This window comes from Trichosurus vulpecula, chromosome 6 (genome assembly GCF_011100635.1).
Source record: "Trichosurus vulpecula isolate mTriVul1 chromosome 6, mTriVul1.pri, whole genome shotgun sequence".
NCBI classification, from domain to species: domain Eukaryota; kingdom Metazoa; phylum Chordata; class Mammalia; order Diprotodontia; family Phalangeridae; genus Trichosurus; species Trichosurus vulpecula.
In genome coordinates this window covers 174,092,137-174,111,313 of record NC_050578.1, presented here as the reverse complement: position 1 = coordinate 174,111,313, position 19,177 = coordinate 174,092,137, and positions in this window count along the sequence as shown.

The window sequence follows — 19,177 nt, the reverse complement described above, 5'->3', positions numbered from 1 at the left end:
CACACATATGTACATATATACATACATACACGTACACATGTATGTGTGTGTGTGTGTGTGTGTGTGTGTGTGTGTATCCAGTCATCTCTCTCCTGTACTCTAGCTGCACTTTTCTAACAATCTGATGGTATAGCTATCTGAATATCCCACGGGCAACTTACGCTGAACATATCAAAAACAGAACTCATAATCTTTTCCCCTTCACTGGCCCTTCCTTCTAAATTTCATTTGTTTGTTTTTATGTTTAGGTCCCAACATTCTCCTCGTCATGCAGCTTTCTTTTTTTTTTAATAGTATTCTTTCCCAGTTACACATCAAGGTAATTTTTAGCATTCATTTTTACAAGATTTTGAGTTGCGAGTTTTTCTCCTTCCCTCCCTTCCCTTCTCCTCTTGCTAAAATGGTACTCAATTTAATCTAGGTTATACATATTTCCACATTAGTTACAATTGTAAAAGAAGAAACAGATCAAGAAGAAAAAAACAGGAAAAAGAATAAACTAAGTGAAAAAAGTATGCTTAGATCTGCATTCAGAGTCCATCAGTTCTTTATCTGCACGTGGATAGCATTTTCCTTTCTGAATCCTTTGTACTTGTCTTGGGTCATTGTGCTGCTGAGAAAAGCTGTCATTCATAGTTGATCATGGCACAACGTTGCAGATACTCTGTAAAAGTTTTTCTTGATTCTGCTTATTTCACTTTGCATAAGTTCAAACAAGTCTTTCAAAGTTTTTTTTTTTCTGAAATCTGCCTGTTCATCATTTTTTATTGTACAATAATATTCCATTACATTCATATACCACAGCTTGTTCAGTCATTCCCCAACTGATTTCCAATACCTTGCCACCATTAAAAGGGCTGCTATAAGTATTTTTGAACATGTAGGTCATTTTCCATTTTTTTAACAGTCTCTTTGGGATACAGAGCTAGTAGTGGTATTACTGGACCAAAGGTTATGCACAATTTTGTTTTCCTTTGGGCATAGTTCCAAATTGCTCTAGAGAATGGATGGATAAGTTCACAACTCCACTAATGTGTATTAGTGTCCTAGTTTTCCCACATCCTCTCCAACATTTATCATTTTCCTTTTTCTTTAATGTGCTGAAGTATGGTAGGGGTGCAGCCATGACAGTCACCTGTTTCCTTAGGCACCTGTAGGGTTGGAAACTACCTGTTTGCCCAGGATTGTGCTAAAGCACATGGAGATCTAGCCATTGGTAAATTCCTGTTTGCCAGAGCTAAACTGTAGCATCCTGTGGTTCTAGCAGCTGAAGTCTAACAATTCCCCTGGCTATGCTGGGGCACATGGTGGATCCTGATGTTGGCATCTGCCTGCTCCATCACACTGGGGCTCAAGATCTCCCACTGGTTTGCTGAGGTGGGGCTCACTGCTGTTTTGCTGAGACACTTCCTGTCCTGGCCAGTGCTCTTCTTTTACCCAACTGAGACAGACCTTTCTTGCTGATCTTCCAAGTTTCTTGGGCTAAAAGATGGTTTCACCTTGTCTTTTGGCTGATTCTGCTGTTCCAGGATTTGTTTGGGGGCACTCTTTTATGGGTGTTCGGAGTTACTATGGGAGAGCTGTGGTGATTTACTGCTTTCTTTGTCTTCCTGGCTCCTGCAAATCCCAGTGATGAAGCATTATAGCCAAAAATTCTTCATTTTTTTCTCACATTCCATACTAAATGTTCCTTAGTTTTATCAATTCTACATCCTAAATATTATTTAGATCTGTCCAATTTTTTTTACAACACCATCATCCTGTTCTAGGTCTTCATCACTTTTTATCTGGATTACTTCAGTAACATCCTTTTTAGTCTTCTCACTTCATTATCTCCTCTCTCTAATCTGTCTTCTACCCAGTCTCCAAATTGTTTTTCATAAAGCACAATTTGGCTATGTCATTCTTTTATTTAAGAAGTTTTAGTTAGTCATTGACCTCAGAATAAAATTCAAAATTGTTTTGATATTTAAAGCCCTTCAGAGTATGACTCCACACAATTTTTCCAAAATAACATGTTACTTCCATTGATACACTAAACATCAGCCAAACTGACCTACCTGTTATTCCCTATGTATGATATTTCATCTCTTCATAACTTTTCTCTTTCATAACTTTTCTCAGGCTGCCCTCAATTCCTTGAATGTTCTCCCTCAACTTTTCAGAACCCCACTTCCTCAAGACTTAAGTTAGTTACAGGTTAAATGCCATTTCTTTCAAAAGGCTCTGCTTGATTCCCCAAGCAGTAACTACTCCCTCAATTACTATACCTTTATTTTGTATATACTTTACTATTTTCTTTGAATATGTCATATACCTTTAGGAGAATGTAAAGTTCTTGAAGGAATGAAATGGCCCCCTTTTCTATTTGCATCCTAAGCACCTTGCATAATGACTAACAAATATTAGACACTTAATAAATGTTTGTAGATTTATTAATTCTGTCAAGAAAACCAAATGGTTCAGTCATGACTTTTGTTCAACACAAGGGATACAGGTCTTAGAGAGCATGGCAAATAGAGCCTATTCCAAGTAACCTTCTAGAGCTCTCCATGTTCATGTTTCCTGATTTTTATGCTTCTTATCTTCCTAATATTGCTCTCATTTTATCCTTAATCACCAAAGGCCCTTATGCTTATTAAGCTTTTACCCAGTCTTAACACCACCATTTAATGTTCTGTCTACCATTATCTCAGGACATTTTGGACAGCACCAAACCATGTATCTAGTAGATGCTAAGTAAATGTTTGCTATTATATTGATGCTCAGCTAGTGTTATAGTTAAGAAAAACTATTAGGTGAGAAAAGCACTATACCAAAATGAGAAGTACTAGTCCTTTTTAAAAAAATATATTTTATGTAATTCATGAATTACATGTAAAAAATCAACATTCTTTATAAAAAATTTTTGAGTTCCAAATTCCATGCCTCCCTCTTGCCCTCCCCTCCTTGAGAAAGCAGGCAATTTAATGTTGATTAAAAATGTGAAATAATGTAAAATATATTTCTATATTAGCTATGTTACAAAAGAAAAAAAGACAAAAGTAAATAAAGCTTAAAAAAAGTACGTTTCAATACACATTCAGAATTCATCAGTTCTCTCTGTGTAGATGTATAGCATTTTTCATTGGGGATCCTTTGGAATTATCATGGAACATTGTCTTGTTTAGAGTAGCTAAGTCTTTCATGGTTGATCATCACTGTAACATTTCTCTTATTGTGTACAATGATCTTCTGGTTCTGCTCATTTTACTCTGCTTCAATTCATATAATTCTTCCAAGGTCTTTTTAAAACCATCCTGTTTGTCATTTCTCATAGTGCAATAGTATTCTATCACAATCATGCCACAACTTGTTCAGCCATTCCCCAGCTGATAGACATTCTCTTCATTTCCAATTCTTTACAAGTGCAAAAAGAGCTGCTATAGATATTGTTTTTATAGAGACGGGTCTTTTTTTTTTCATTTTCTTTGATAGCTTTAGAATATAGACCTACCAATAGCATTGATGAGTCAAAGGGTTTTATCACTCTTTAGGCATAGTTCCACGTTGTTCTCCAGAATGGTTCACAATTTCACCAACAATCCATTAGAATCCCAATTTTACATATTTCCTCCACCATTTGGCATTTTTTTCCTTTTCTGTCCTTTTACCCATTCTGATAGGTGTGAAATGGTATCTTAGAGTTACATTTCCCAAATGAATAGTGATTTAGAGCATTTTTTTTCCTGTGACTATTGATAGCATTGATTTCTTTGTCTGAAAACTGCCTGTTCATATCCTTTGTCAATTTATCAACCACGGAAAGGCTCTTATTTTTTATAAATTTGGCACATTTCCCTATATATTTGGGAAATGAGGTTTTTATAGGAGAACCCTGCTGCAAATTTCATAGTTTCCTGCTTTCCTTCCAATTTTTGCCTATTTAATTTTGTTTGTGCAAAAGTTTTTAATTTCATGTAATCAAAATTATCCATTTTATTTCCCATGATTCTGTCTCTTATTTGGTAATAAACTCTTCCTTTTCATATATCTGACAGGTACATTTTTCCATGCTCCCTTAATTTGCTTGTGATATCATCATTTATTTCTAAATCATTTATCCATTTTCATCCATTTCTTTTTGCAATTTTTGACAAGTAGTGAGCTTTTATCCTAAAAGCTTAGATCCTTTGGTTTATCAAACTCTAGATTATTATGGTCATTTACTACAGTATATTGTATACCTAATCGATCGCATAGATTCATCACTCTGTTTCTTAACCAGTACCAGATTATTTCTGGCAGCTAGGTGGTGCAGTGGATAGAGAACTGAATTTGGAATCAGGAAGACTCATCTTCCTAAATTCAAATCTGGCCTCAGACCTTCACAAGCTATGTGACCCTGGGCAAGTCACTTAACCCTATTTGCCACAGTAACTCACCTGTAAAATGATCTGGAGAAGGACATGTCAAACCACTCCAGTATCTTTGTGAACAGTTGGACATAACTGAAAAGCATATTTTGGTTATTACCATTTGTAATGTAGTTTGAAATGTGATCCTGCTATGCTGCCTTCCTTTACATTTTTTTTTCATTGATTCCCTTGATATTCTTGAGCTTTTGTTCTTCCAGGTTAATTTTATTACTTTTTCTAACTTTATGAAATAGTCCTTTGGTATTTTGATTAGTATGGCACTGCATAAGTAAATTTATGTAGGTACAATTTTCATTTTTATTACATTGGCTTGGCCTATCCATGAACAATTAATATTTCTCCAATTATGTGCCTTTATTTGTGTGAAAAATGTTTTGTAGATGTGTTCACAAAAGTCCTGAGTTTGTCTTAGCAAGAAGTTCTAGTCTTGAAAATGCTATTTACTATCTATAGGACATTGGGGAAGTTATTTTAGATATGTCAGTTTATTTAGCTATTAAGGAGGATAACAATACCTACCTTGACAACATCATAATGTTGATGTATGGAATGATAAGTTGTATCATTAATAATTAAAACCACAAAGGCTTATAAAAATATAATATGGTAATATACCTAATGTGATAATGGTACTATTGGAATACTCATTTAAGGAACATATCAACATTTTATTTTAAAATAAATGTTGATATATACATATATGTAAACATATATACACACATGTATACACATATATGTATATATGTATGTATGTATATATATATATGTGTGTGTGTATGTACGTATCCAAAATTTGTGGTCATGATAATAATGTCAGGCATTAATTTGGATTAGGAAGGGAGACATTTGAGAGGCAGGCAAACATTTTAAGGCCTTTAAATCACACCAAGTAAGAAGCAACCTATATAATTCACTACTTCATGAAACATTGTGGTCTTTAGGTGCCTTTAGAGTCTTTGAGTCATTGTTACTCTCCCCATTGTGATTCCCCATGAAGCACAATGCCATAGATATAAAAGAAGAACTACAGAGAATACATTACCAGGCCCTACAGCACCATATATAGAAACCCCCCAAAACAAGAAGCCAACTTACCTTAAATAACAGCATCTAGAACTTCAACTTTCCTCTTTTGGGTGACAACCCCCCAATTCCTCCTCCAAAATTTTTGACAATAGGAGGTAATAAGCAAGATAACTTATACATATTAAGCATCTAAGTACCACTTTGCTAATCCTTCATTGCCCTGTAATGCATATATGAATGCTTCTCCTTTATCACCTGTTCACTGGTGATATTAATTGTTTATATTCATTTTTATTCTTTTACTTACCTTTTACAAGAGAAGGACTGCAAAAAAAATCTCCTGCTGTTCTACAGTCATTTTTTTCAGTTATATCCATCTCTCCATTTGATCCTATTTGGGGTTTTCTTGGCAAAAATAGTGGAGGGTTTTATTCAGTTGATTTTACAAATGAGGAAAATGAGGCAAACAGTGATTAAGTGACTTACCCAAAGTCACACAACTAATAAACATCTGAGGTAAGATTTGAACTCAGGAATATTAGTCTTCCTGATTCCAGGCTCAGCACTCTATCCACTGCCCCCTCTTGTAGAAGGTTTGATTTGAGTTGATTCATGACATAAATGTGTGGCAGCCAGCAAAAAGGCACAAAGTCTACAGATGGGGGTCAAATTGAGGTATAGCAAGCAGATCAGTGTTGCTAGATCACTGAGTGCATAAAGGAGAATAAAGCATAAGAAGAGTGGGAAGATAACAAAGGAGCCAGACTAGAAGGCCAATAAGAGCACATTCTATTTCATCCTGGAAGTACCAGAACCACTCTGGTTTAATGAACGGATGTGTGTGGGGATGCTGGTGGTGCTGGGGTGGGGGGTGCATGTTCAGACCTACACTTAAGGAAAATCATTTCGTGCAGATGAGTGGAAGCTGGACTAGTGTGAGTGGAGATTTGAGGCAGGAGATAAACACTTTGGGCATGAGGGATGAGGGCTTGCACCAGAGTAATAGTTGTTTGGAAAGAACTTATACAAGAGTGGTTGAGAAGGTAGAAATAATAATACTGGCAAAAGATTGAGTGTATAGGATGAATGACCATAAAAGAAAAGTTCAAAAGAAGAATATATTTGGAGATAAAAGATACCATGTTCTCTATTAGACATGTTGAGTTTGAGTGAAAGACTTCAGAAACTGTGTGAGAATTATTTTCTATTGCTCTGTATGTCACTCATGACAGAGTGGGCAAACTATCCTAGTTTAAGCGTTTTCCCCTATTGATTCTCCTTTTATGTTTATATCATTCCTTAATACTCCATTCAGATATTGAAATTAATATCCTATAAGGATATCTGTGAAAGATTACACTAAAACAAATGATGGGTCTTTTCCGGTCTTTTCCAGGAACATGTAGCAGTCAAGGAGATGTCAAGTTAACTGAAATTATTTTTGAATGTCACACAATTTCCTAATTCAAGACAATTTTTTAAATAAGAAATTATTGCAATTCATGTAGTTCAGCTTCTTTGGGGTGAAAGATCACCAACTGTCTCTTACTTATTTGCCTGGGGACAGTGAGAGAATAGCTAAGTTACCCATGACTAGACCTAGAATGTGGCAGAGAGATGACTGGAACACACATCTTGCCAGCTCCAAGACTGGCCATTTACTGTTATGTCATGATGTCTCTTGCAGTTTAACTGTTTCACAACTTAAATTTTAAACTATTTGTCCTATTATATCTAATCTCATCTGACTCAAGAATTTCCAGCAAAATGAGTCATGATCAAATCTCCACTTACTCACATCTTTACATTGTCAAGATCTTCATGATGCCATAGGGCTGCCAGGCACAGTTATCAGGCAATACCCTTGAGAGGGAAGGTTACTTATTGATTGATGATAGTGAAATACAGTTTTTCCAAACAAGTAGCAGAAAATAATAGACTCACAAAAAATGGGATTGAGTGACATAAACTAGCCAGTGAAATATATAAAGTAGCAAAAAAATGTCATCAGCATTTCAAATATGAAACATGGGGAATTTTAAAAAAACAAGTGGGATTCTGGAAAAACCACTGTTGTGATAAGTGGTCTAATATATCATAGTAATATTTAGCTTAATTTGGCTGCCATGACCAAAGCTCCTTACCTGATCTTTGCTTATGTCTCTTTCTCAACATACTGGTAAATCTGTTGTCAATCTGGCAGAGTTTGATCTAAGAAATACAAATGCAATTAGGTTGTCCTAGTCCATGTTTTTATTTCTGTCAAGCTGGTGGCATACAGGGGAGGCTACAGTCAAAAACTGAGCCTCTCTAAGTAAACCAGTCTAGAACTGAGCTTGATTTGGGGGTTGGGGCATCCACTTTATATGCCTTTTCCACAGGGGCTATCACCCCATCATTGTTTTAGCTCCAGAGGGAGGAAATCCCTCTTCTATCAGACTACCCACCAACCATACCAGACCAGTCCCAGCCTTGGGCTATCCAGACAGAAAAATCCGTCTCTACACAAGTCTGAGCAGAACGTGGAGCTTCCATACCTTTGATTAAATCAATTCAGACTTAGGTTGGTGTTTGACCAGGATAAGGAGAATCAGTGCAATCTCATTATCAGTAATGTTCTTCTGAAGAAGAAACTGAACTTTGGAGGAAGGGACTAGGGGGAAGATAATGATTACTAAGAAAAATCATTTTTCACACTATATGACCAAAGAAACACACAATCCTACAGAACAAGTAAGAATCACACACGATTAAAATTTACTTCTCTTTAACAGAATGAAATATAGAAACAATGTAGGGTTTAATCATTCTAGTGTTCAAAGCTTGAACTTATCATTAAAATAAAGAATAACATAAATATTATAAATTTATATATATTAAATAATATAAAGAGATTATACAAACATCTATAATCTATTTTACAAATTACAAAGTACTTTCTTCACAACAATCTAAGTATAATTAGCCCAAATTTATAATAATAATAACAGCAATGAGAGGTGATAAATTGCCAGCCTTAGAGTTAAGATTCAATTGAATAAACATTTGTTAAGCAGTGCCAGGCACTGTCTTTGACACCTAGGAGTTATGTAAACATGAGCAAGTCACCTACCTCTCACACTATTCAAGACCACTCTGAAGGACTGGAAGTTATAAATGATTTTCATTGGTGGAAGGAATTTCCATGTTGACAATGCCCCCACATTAATGAAATCACAGGTCAAGACCATAAAAAATATAACTGACACAAATATGGCACTCTCTTTTAAACCACCCTGTAGGACAATTACCTAAGATAAGAAAATTGAGGCCTCATGTTAAGTGACACCTATGGCTATCTGGTCCGTTGACCTTCGCTTTTGTGATTGAAATGAGTTTGCAGAGCTCTCTTCCCAGTACACTATTATCTCTCCAACAAGTGAAGGTCACACTTGAAGGGCGCATCTTTAATATAGTATAGGGAATTTTCATTTATGTTCCTCTTGACGATGACTGTGGCAGTAAGGGAAAAAAAAAAAAAAACTTGTGCAAGCAGATAAAGAAGAAAAATGTGTTTTTATTCCTAGTTATGATGCATTTATACAGCACAGACTGAAATGATGATTTGACAGTGTTTTATTTCATTTGACCAGTGAAGACCATCTGGGATCATCTAGTTTGCTAGTGATGTATGAACATGGCCTCTGAATAACAACAGAATGAGAAACATTTACAGAAAGGAAAAAAAAAACTATTTCTCGCAATGGACTGTGATTCTATTTTCATAAATTACTCATTATCCCCAGTTTCTTCTGTAATAAAAGTAAAGAAAGTCAACTGACAAATTGTCAGGTCCCCATCTCTATTTTCTACATAATAGTTTTGTAAAATAAATGCTAATACACTCGACTATTCTAAGACAGTAATGATAGAGCATTCTAATTTATTTCATTTCATGAATAAAAGGGGACAAAATCAGAAATCTTTTCTTTTAACATAAATGGGTGCTGTTACATTTCTGAAAGTGCTACATCCCACCAATTAATTACCATCTCAAAAATTGTTAACAAAGTATTTGCATGTATTATAGACGATTCCGCAGTCTTAGCATTCTTAATTATCCATTGACAGTATCTGATTCATTGAAAACACTGCCCTTCTGAAACAAGGTGGAGATGTTCATCATTATAGATATAGTGTGGAAAAACACTAGAGAGAGATGACACTTATAGATATCTTTTTTGGGAGTCACTTTTTTGGAGTTCATTGCTAAAGCCATACTAATCGATATCATTTCTGAAGAGTAGTAGTAGAAAAGAACAGAAACCAAGGAGCTATATTCACTTTTAGGGGATAAAAAGATGAATTGAAAACAACAAAAGAGAAATAAGAGTAACTTATTTTACTGTTCCTCAAATCCAATTTATTTGCATATGACAGGTTATATACTCCCCATTAGGACTTTTATAGAATCATGGATTTAGATATGGAAAGGACCTCTCATTTTAAAGGTGATGAAGCTGGGGCATAGAGATGTTAAGTAAACTGACCAAGGTGGGCAAACCAAGTATTTGAAATTAGGTTCTTTGATTCCAAGTCCAGTCCCCATTACACTTTAAGCTCCTTGAAGGTTGAGAACATACTGTGGGTTTTGTTGTTTCTGTTGCTGCTGCTATTTTAAGCGCTTTAGCACAATGACCTATATAATATAGCTGGTTAAATAGTTGAACTATTTTATTTAATTGTAATGAAGGAAAACCAAAATGATTTTATGTCATGAAAATCAAGGGAAGCATGAGTTTCAAAAGTGTAGGCTTGCTCATCTAATATACTAGAAGTTCTATTCCCATATTTTAGACCAAATAGCAGACAAAAAGCATTCAAAACTAAAACCAACATGTATCCATTATGTTAGTGGCAGTGGATAGAGCACTGGAGCCAGGGGTCATAAAGACCTGAGTTCAAATTCTTCCATAGAAACTGTCAACCTTGGTCAAGTCACTTAACCTGTACCTGCCCATTTCCATTTCAACTCTCAAAGATGGTTTTGTGGATCCTTACCTGCAAGGTAATATCAAAGTTGATGATGAGCTAATGATAGTTATTTAAAAAAAAAATAGTCCTCATTCCACAAGTCTTAAGAAGCTGAATGATTGAAGTTCCTCAACTTATAAAATAATACATTTCGACTAGCTAAGTACTGTTTAGCTCTGAACTTCAATTATTCTATCATCTCACTCTAGAAAAGCAACGGTCCAGCTCAGCTACAAATTCCAAGTATAAAGTCCTCTTTGGTGGAGTGACGTACAGCTAAAGGGGGATCAGAAATTGTTCTGCAAACCTCTTCGCATTTTAAAACCTCTTGATATGACTCTCAAAAATTGTTAGTTACATATCGTATCCTCTATGTTCACTGGCATACTTGCTGTTCCTTATAAGTGGTATTTCATTGCCTGACTCCATCTATGCCTTTTATATGTATTATCCCATTTACCTGGAATGTCTTTCATTTTTACCTCTGCATCTTGGAATCACTAGTTCCATTCAATATTTATCTCAGTTGCCCCATCCTTTCCCAATTCCCCAACTCACCTGAGTTATTAGTTTTGTTTTAATATATTTTGCATTTAATTATCTTTATACATGTTATATCTTGCCCTTCCCCCAGAGAACATAAGTTCCCTGATTGTAGGGAATGGTTCATTTTATGCATGCAACCATTGAACCTAACAAAAGACCTGGAACATAATAGGTACTTTAAAAATACTTGCTGAGTTGAAGATAAAATGGTGAAGCCGAGAGGAAATGAAACCTTCTTTCAGGGGGTCTAGATCCTGGTCCTGTCTATGCCAGGCAAGGCACTATTAAACCTTAAATCCAGAACTGTAGCTTACTCTTTCTCATATGAGGGACTTTGACTAAATGACCTTTTAAGTTTGCTTCCAGATCTGAAATACATGATTGTATAATGCTGTTACTTATATCTTTGGACTGACAACACAGCTTTTATCTGCTTAATGAAAAAAGAAAATTATATGCTTGAAAATATATCATGAGGACATAAATTTGTATGCAGGTATATTGTATCCATTTTCACAGGAAATTCCAAAGCACATGAAGAATTACAAAAATAATTCCTAGCCACTGCAATTGAGTTAAATATTTTGAATTGGATATGGCACTACAGTAATGAGGATGGTTCACTTAGCTTTATAGCAGGTTTTTTCAGGCACAGCAACTTCCATCTAATAACCACTAGTAATGAGGCATTTTAGTTTCATACAGAGTGAAAAGCAATGGAATTAACCATAATTGTCTGTATTCATAAAATGGAATTAAGCCTTTTTTTTGTTCTTACTTAGGTATTATTTCTTTGTTCAATATAGGTTTGAAGATAGCTCAATGTTTTACTAACACTTTACTTACATTCCTTTAGAAGGAAAAAATGATCTCAGCTTTTGAAAGCAGCAAATGCAATTTTTAAAAAGTTTCTGTATGTGTGGGTGTGTGTGTTAGATACACAATCCTAAGAGACAGTATGTGCCCTGAAGAAATCTCATCATTAGATTTCCTTTGATAGGCCTGAAAGACCTTATTTGTGTTTCAGTTTGTCTTAATACGTCCTTAATTTTTTTCAATCAATGAAGAGAACTGCTTTGTACAGCCTCTAAGGCAGGAGTTTCCAGAAATAGCCATTTTGCAGGAAAGGAAAAAGCACACCAATAGGTTGGGCCTGACTGTGTTTATTGGTTTCTATAATAGCCTCATTCAATAACCTCACATCCTCAAACCACACTGTGAATGTCAAATCCTGTTTGTCAATATAATCTATATCCATCACATTCCACAATGATCATGTTTTGGTGACAGCAAAATCAAACCATGAGCAGAAGCAATTATACAGATATGATTCAAGTGGGGAAAATAACAATAAAAATTTTTATGGAAGAAAAGGCTTTTTTTTCTTGACTTGACTTTTTTAGATTGTCTGTCTATACTGATTAAATCATCTGGATAATGGGAGAACTTTACATTGGTGTGAGAAGGAGGTGGTTGACAAAAATAAAGCCTAACAAATCTAGAGAGGAGTATGAGAGGAAAGGGTACAAAATGGGAGTCAGGAGACCTGAGTTTTAGCTCTCCTAGATTTCCTACTAGTTGCACTTAGAAATTAATTCAGTTTGCTCATCTGTAACATAGGATTCTTATCATTCTGTGTATTCTTAACACTTTTCTTGATTCTCTCCTGGTTTTCAAATATGTCTCTGTGAACTGAAAAGGCACAAAAGGAGATGTCCGTTGTGACTGATGAAGCCCTCAGTGGCTTGTTCCTTTGCCCAATGAGACACATGCAATTGCCCTAACCGAGAACAAAAGGTGTTTCCCATTGATACCGTACTAAGACATAACAAAGGATACTATTTATACCCTATAGGACACTTTTTGGCTTTGGTCTTGGTATTATATAGTATGAGTATCAGCACTGTATGGGAAAGAGGGGTTTTTTTTGGGGGGGGGGTTGTTTTTTGTGTTGGTCTTTTGCTTGTTTGTTTTTAAACCATAGGAGACTGTTCAAGTGGCTATGAAGAACATAAAGGCAAAGTGACTTGGCCAGGATCATATAGCTAGTAAATTTCAAAGGCAGGATTTGAACCCCTATTTTCCTCATTCTTAATCTAGCATTCTACCACATTACTTTTCCACTCTTAGTTGGAATCATGTTTTTAAAGATTGGTATGGATTTATTTTATGACCTTGAACTATATACTGGTTCAGTGGGCATTCACGCTATTATAACAGATCATGCTCATTTGACTCTATCAGGTAAGGTATAACTTAGCCTTAGTGGCTGATTGGTTATGCTTTTATTAAAGAGTGTTTATGAAACCCCTCTTTGGAGTGATAGAGGTAATGTTTCAATAAGAAGGAGAAAGCACAGAAGGGATAAATTCACCAGCTGTCATGAAAACCATGAACTTCTGTCTGAGTGGATCACTCTTCAAACCACACAAGGTTCTAACTGTTTAAGATTACATTAAGTTTTATCTTAGTTTTCCTCAATTGGTTTATTCTAATTCTTTCCTTAATCTCCTACATTCCTAGTTCTTCAAAACCAATCAATCACCAAATCCTATGAATTCTTCATATCCATCCTTCTATTTCCAAGATCACAATCCTAGTTCAAGTCTGTATCATCTCCTGCCTATATGGTCATCTGGGATAGTGTGGTCAAATTCAGAGAGAAAGGTATCTACTACAAGCTTTGTATTTACTTAGAAAACCACAGATGAACTTCATCTTTGTTGTATTTTTATTTATTTTGTTAAACATTCTCCAATTACATATTAATATGGTTTTGGCCCTTTGTGGCCCAGGCCACTAGTGTGATACCTCTAATCTAGATTTACCCCATGACCACAGAAAGTAATTCATCCACAGTTATATAGCTGACAAATGTCATTCTATTACACTACACTTCCATTCATGTCCTTTGTATAGCTCTTGTAGTATCTCTAACAGAAGTGGTAGTAGTTTGTATTGCCATAGTACTTTAGGTTTGCGAAGTGCTTGTGTCATTTCATCTCTTTGGAACCACACAATAATTCTGTGACACAGGTGCTATTATTATTCCCATTTTACATATAAAGAAACTAAATCTGAAAGTGGATAAATGACTTATTCAGGGTCATGTAGAAAATGAGCATGAGGCAGGATTTGAACTCACTCTTTCCTGATTCTAAGGCTCTTTCTATATACACTTTGCCAGCTAGTTGACTCTTTAAATATCTATGCAACTGTTTATCTCTTAACTTTCAAATAGATTTTAAGCTCCTTGAGAGTAGGATAATATATAATTACAATAACTCTTAATATGTAATATATTAAAAATACATTATACATAAACATAATTATGCTATATATATATTTGTTTAATAAATGTGTCATATCATTACATTATGAATAAAACATGATTTAATATTGTATAAATGATCACTCAACAATGCCTGTCACATCATCTCTTATGATTCCCATAGAATTATCATGCAAGTGAAAGATAGAAACAAACTGGTACATGCAGATAGAAAGACTAAAACATATCTTTGTGTAAAGCCAAGATGGTGGAGTACAGGCAGCAACTCAGCTGAATTCTCCCAATATTCCCCTCCAAACAACTTTAAAATAATGCCTCAAGTTAAATTTTGGAGCAGCAGAGCCAACAAAGTATCATGGGAGACATTATTCCAGACTCAGACAACTTAGGAGTTCAGCAAGAAAGCCCTGTGACACCAAGATAGGAGCCAGCTTAGAGCATGGCAGCAGTACCAGTAGCTTCTGGAGCTCTCAGCACAGAAACAGAAGTGGGGTCAGACAACTGGTCAGAAAGAGATTATGAGGGATCTCTTGCTGACACTGGGCACATCCGATGCTGATTGGTAACTATATTGCCCAGGAGAAGTTCTGGGCTGCCATTCAAAAATGCAGAGGAACACCAGTACTTGTGACTGCAAGAGAGCAAGGGACTTTGTCACAGTCCAAGAGCCAAGAGGACTACTAATTTCTGTGGTCAAAGGGAAACATGTATCTTGTCTGGGTAAAGACCAGAGCACAGACCAGGAAAGCAATGACCACACCTCTCCCAAGAGCAAACCACCTTGGAAGCACCAACACCCTGCTAGCCCCATAATTAGCTCTCAAAACAGCAGCATGAAAAAGCCAGAGGCTTGGGATAGTGCCTCCACATCACCAAGTGAGCAAAGCCTAACTTTAACATAAAGTTAAAATTCAAGAAATAGAATGGAAAAATGAGAAAAAAAATTAACCATAAAAACTTACTATGATGGCAGTGAAGACCAAGACATATACTCAGAAAATAGCCATGTGAAAAAAGTTATAAGCAAAACCTTAAAGGAAAATGCTACTTGGACACAAATCCAACATGAAATCCCAAAAGAGAGAAAGAGATAAGAGTGTGTAACAACAATACTGCTTGCCACTACTGTGGCTGTATAAAGCCGATAAAACCAGCACAGAGGAGGACTACTAGCACAGGTTCTTTGATCTGCTTTTCTAAGGAAAGCAACTTTAAGAGGTTAACAATCTGACTTTAATTAAACATCCACATATCATTCACTTAGTTCAGGGTGAAAAGCCGGCACCCTGAACTTTGGAGCAAATACAAACAGAAATTACAAGTATACATTTTAAACAGATCAACAGACAGATTTCTGTCTGACAAAATCACAATACGCATAGTTACCAGAGAAGCACTAACATCTTGGTTTTTCAAAGCCAGGGGAACAAGGGGGAAGTGCTCCTTCAGTTGGTTACCCAGAGTCTCATCACCAACACTCTTTCAATGAGTGTGCCCCCAAAGGCAAAATGCTAACCTCTGAGTTTATATATACTTCTTCAGGGTTAAAGGGTGTCACAACCATGTGACTCAAAACCATGTGAAGCTTCTTGAAGGGTCACAACCCGTGAAACTCAAACCTATGTGAACTAGGCTTTCTTGTTTCTTAAGCAGGTCAAAGACTCTTGATTCAATTAAAGAAACAAAAGACAAAGGATAACAAAAAGTCCACTTTACTTGCCCTTACATTTGAAAGGCAAGTCTCATTAAAGGTATTTGATTACCTTAGCATTCAAAAAGAGAAAACCAAAAAATCCTTCCCTGATTACCATTACAGAGTGGCAGGACAAAAACTGAGTAAAGAAATGAGTGATGAAAGAAAATTATGAAAAGATAATTAGCTTGGTAAAAGAGACACAAAAAATTTTACTTACAAAAAGAACTCCTTAAAAAGCAGAATAGACCAAATGAAAAAAAAAATAAAGGGTACAAAAGCTCACTGAAGAAAGTAATTCCTTAAAAATTAGAAGTGGACAAGTGTAAATTAATTACTCTATGACATGTCAAGAAACAATACAACAAATGCAAAAGGATGAAAAATAGAAGAAAATGTGGAGGATTGCACCAGAAAAACATGTGACCTGGAAAATAGATTGACAAACAGAAGAAAAAGGGATGGAGGGAAATACACAGTAATCATAACTGTGAATGTGAATGGAATGAGCTCATCCATAAAATGGAAGCAGACAGCAAAATGAATAAAAAACCAGAATCCAACAATATTTTGTTTATAAGAGACAATTTGAAAAAAGAAAGATACATAGAGAGTTAAAATAAAGGGATGGATCAGAATCTATTACATTTCATTCAACTAAAGTTAATTTTTTTTAAAAAAAGCAAGAGTAGCATCAATGATTCCAGACAAAACAAAAGTAGAGTAAATTGAAATAGATAATCAGAGAAATGACATTTTACTTTAAAAAGTGCCATCCATCCATCTATCTATCTATCTGTTAGGTCATTGTGCACAGTAACAGTAATATTCTAATGATGACCAACTGTAAAAGACTTGACTACCCTGGTATATGTATATACATATGTGTGTATACATATATTTATACACATACATATTCTCTGATAAAGGTTTCATTTGTCAAATATGTAGAGAATTGAGTTAAATTTATACAAATAAGTGCCATTCCCAAACTGATAAATGGTTAAAGGATATAAACAGGCAGTTTTCAAAAAAAAAAATCAAATCTATCTATAGTCATATGAAAAATCCTCTAAATTACTATAGATCAGAGAAATGTAAATTAATATAAGTCTGAGGTACCACTTCAAACTTAGCAGAAATGACAAATGTTAGAGACAATGAGGAATAATAGATACATTAATAAACTCTTGGTTTAGTTGCAAACTGATCTGACCATGCTGGAGAACAATTTGGAACTAGTCTCAAAGGGCTATAAAACCATGCATGTACCCTTTGACCCAGCAATATCACTACTAGGTTTATATCTCAAAGAAATTGAGGAAAAAAAGAAAAGGACCTATATGTATAAAAATATTTATTGCCATTTTTCATGGTGTCAAAGAACTGGAAATTGAGGGGATGCTCATCAACTGGAGAATGGCTAAATAAGTTGTGGCATGTGATTGTGATGGAGAACTTTTGTGCTATAAGAAATGATGAGGTTGGTGGTTTCAGGGAAAACCTTTTTGAACTTATGTGAAGTGAAGGGAGAAAAACTGGTAGAACATTGTGCACAGTAACAGTAATATTGTAATGATGACCAACTGTAAAAGACTTGGCTACTATCAATACCAATGTCCAAGACAATTCGTTCCAAAGTGCTCATGACGAAAAAAACTCCTCTCCATATTCAGAGAGAGAACTGATAAACTCTGACTACAAATTGAAACATAATTTTCTCACTTTATTTTTTTTGCCTTTTTTGTGATATGGCTAATATAGAAATATGTTTCACATCATTTCACATGTAAAACTGACATGATTTTGCTTGCCTTTTCAGTGGGAGGTGGAGAGATAGGAAGGAAGGAGAGAATTTGGAACTCAAAATTTAAAAAGAAAAGAATATTAAAAATAAACAAATAATTAATTTGTTTCTTAAAAGAAAGACTTAAATAGCTAGTACTTCAGAGAACTGCTCTGAGATGAAAAGGAACTCCAGGCACTTTAGGTAACATGGACAATATCCTTCTTCAATAGGCAAAAACTTTGTTTTTCCTTCTCTTACATAATATCTTTGTTTCTATTTTATTAAACACATGAAAGTATTAAACTCTATTTATATTCTACTCAATAAAGTTAGAGAAAAATAGTTTATCCATTTCTAAGACTCTTCAAAGTTACAAAAGATTAGAAAACCATTTATTCAAATATTTTGTTCGCAAGACTCCATGCAGAAGAATGGGATCCAAAATAATTCTCTGGCAAAGGGTTTTCTTTCCATAATGCTTGGCCCAGCATAATGCTCTACTTTGTTTTCTTAGAATATAACACTGTTTAAAGGAAAAAACAACACTTTCCTAGATACACATTAGGTGTTCAGTAAGTCCACATGAATTCAGTTAATTTAAAACTGTGGTGGTACTTAGTTTAATTATTTTCAACGCTTTTGCTACATTTGTGTTCATTGCTTAAGTTACTGCCTTAGTACTATTTTCTCCACTTCTTGTTTTACTCACTAGCAATATCATAGGTGATGCTGCTGCCCCTTTAGCTCACCAGTTATCACCACCCCATTACAAAGACATTTTCCTGTAGGTTAAAACACTGCCTAAAGTTTGAACACAGGTATGTTAGCCTGATGAGCTATCCAGATAATCAGGGTTCAGACTTGCATTACAAGGTGCTAGAAATGACTACTTGACAAGACATTTTAATCAAGTTGTCTTTTGAAGTACACACAAGATTGGGTGGAAAATAGTAATCCTTCTTCTTCCCCCAGTTTGTGTACATGTGCATGCATGAGTGTGTGTTTGTGTATGTGTGAGAGAGACAGAGAGAAAGACAGAGACAGAGAGAGAGACAGAGACAGAGACACAAAGAAGCAGGGACAGAGAAGGGGAGAAGAGAGGGGGATCTCTGAGGAACCTCTCTCCTGATTTTCACATCTAGAACAACTAAGAATTCTTATAAAAGTGAGGAAAGATATATTTCTTCTCCCCTCTGTTGTAGGTGTTCAGGTGAGTACATGAATCAACCAATTTGCAAATTATTTATGTAGTCCATGACTTTCCACCTCATTCTGAGCCTTACATTAGCTAGCAGAAATTCTAGATACTATGTGCCTTTGAGTCCTCTTCAAACCACAGCTTATTAGTCCACACCCATGTGTTTTGTCATTGAGCCAACCTAGTTAATCTTGTCAATGTC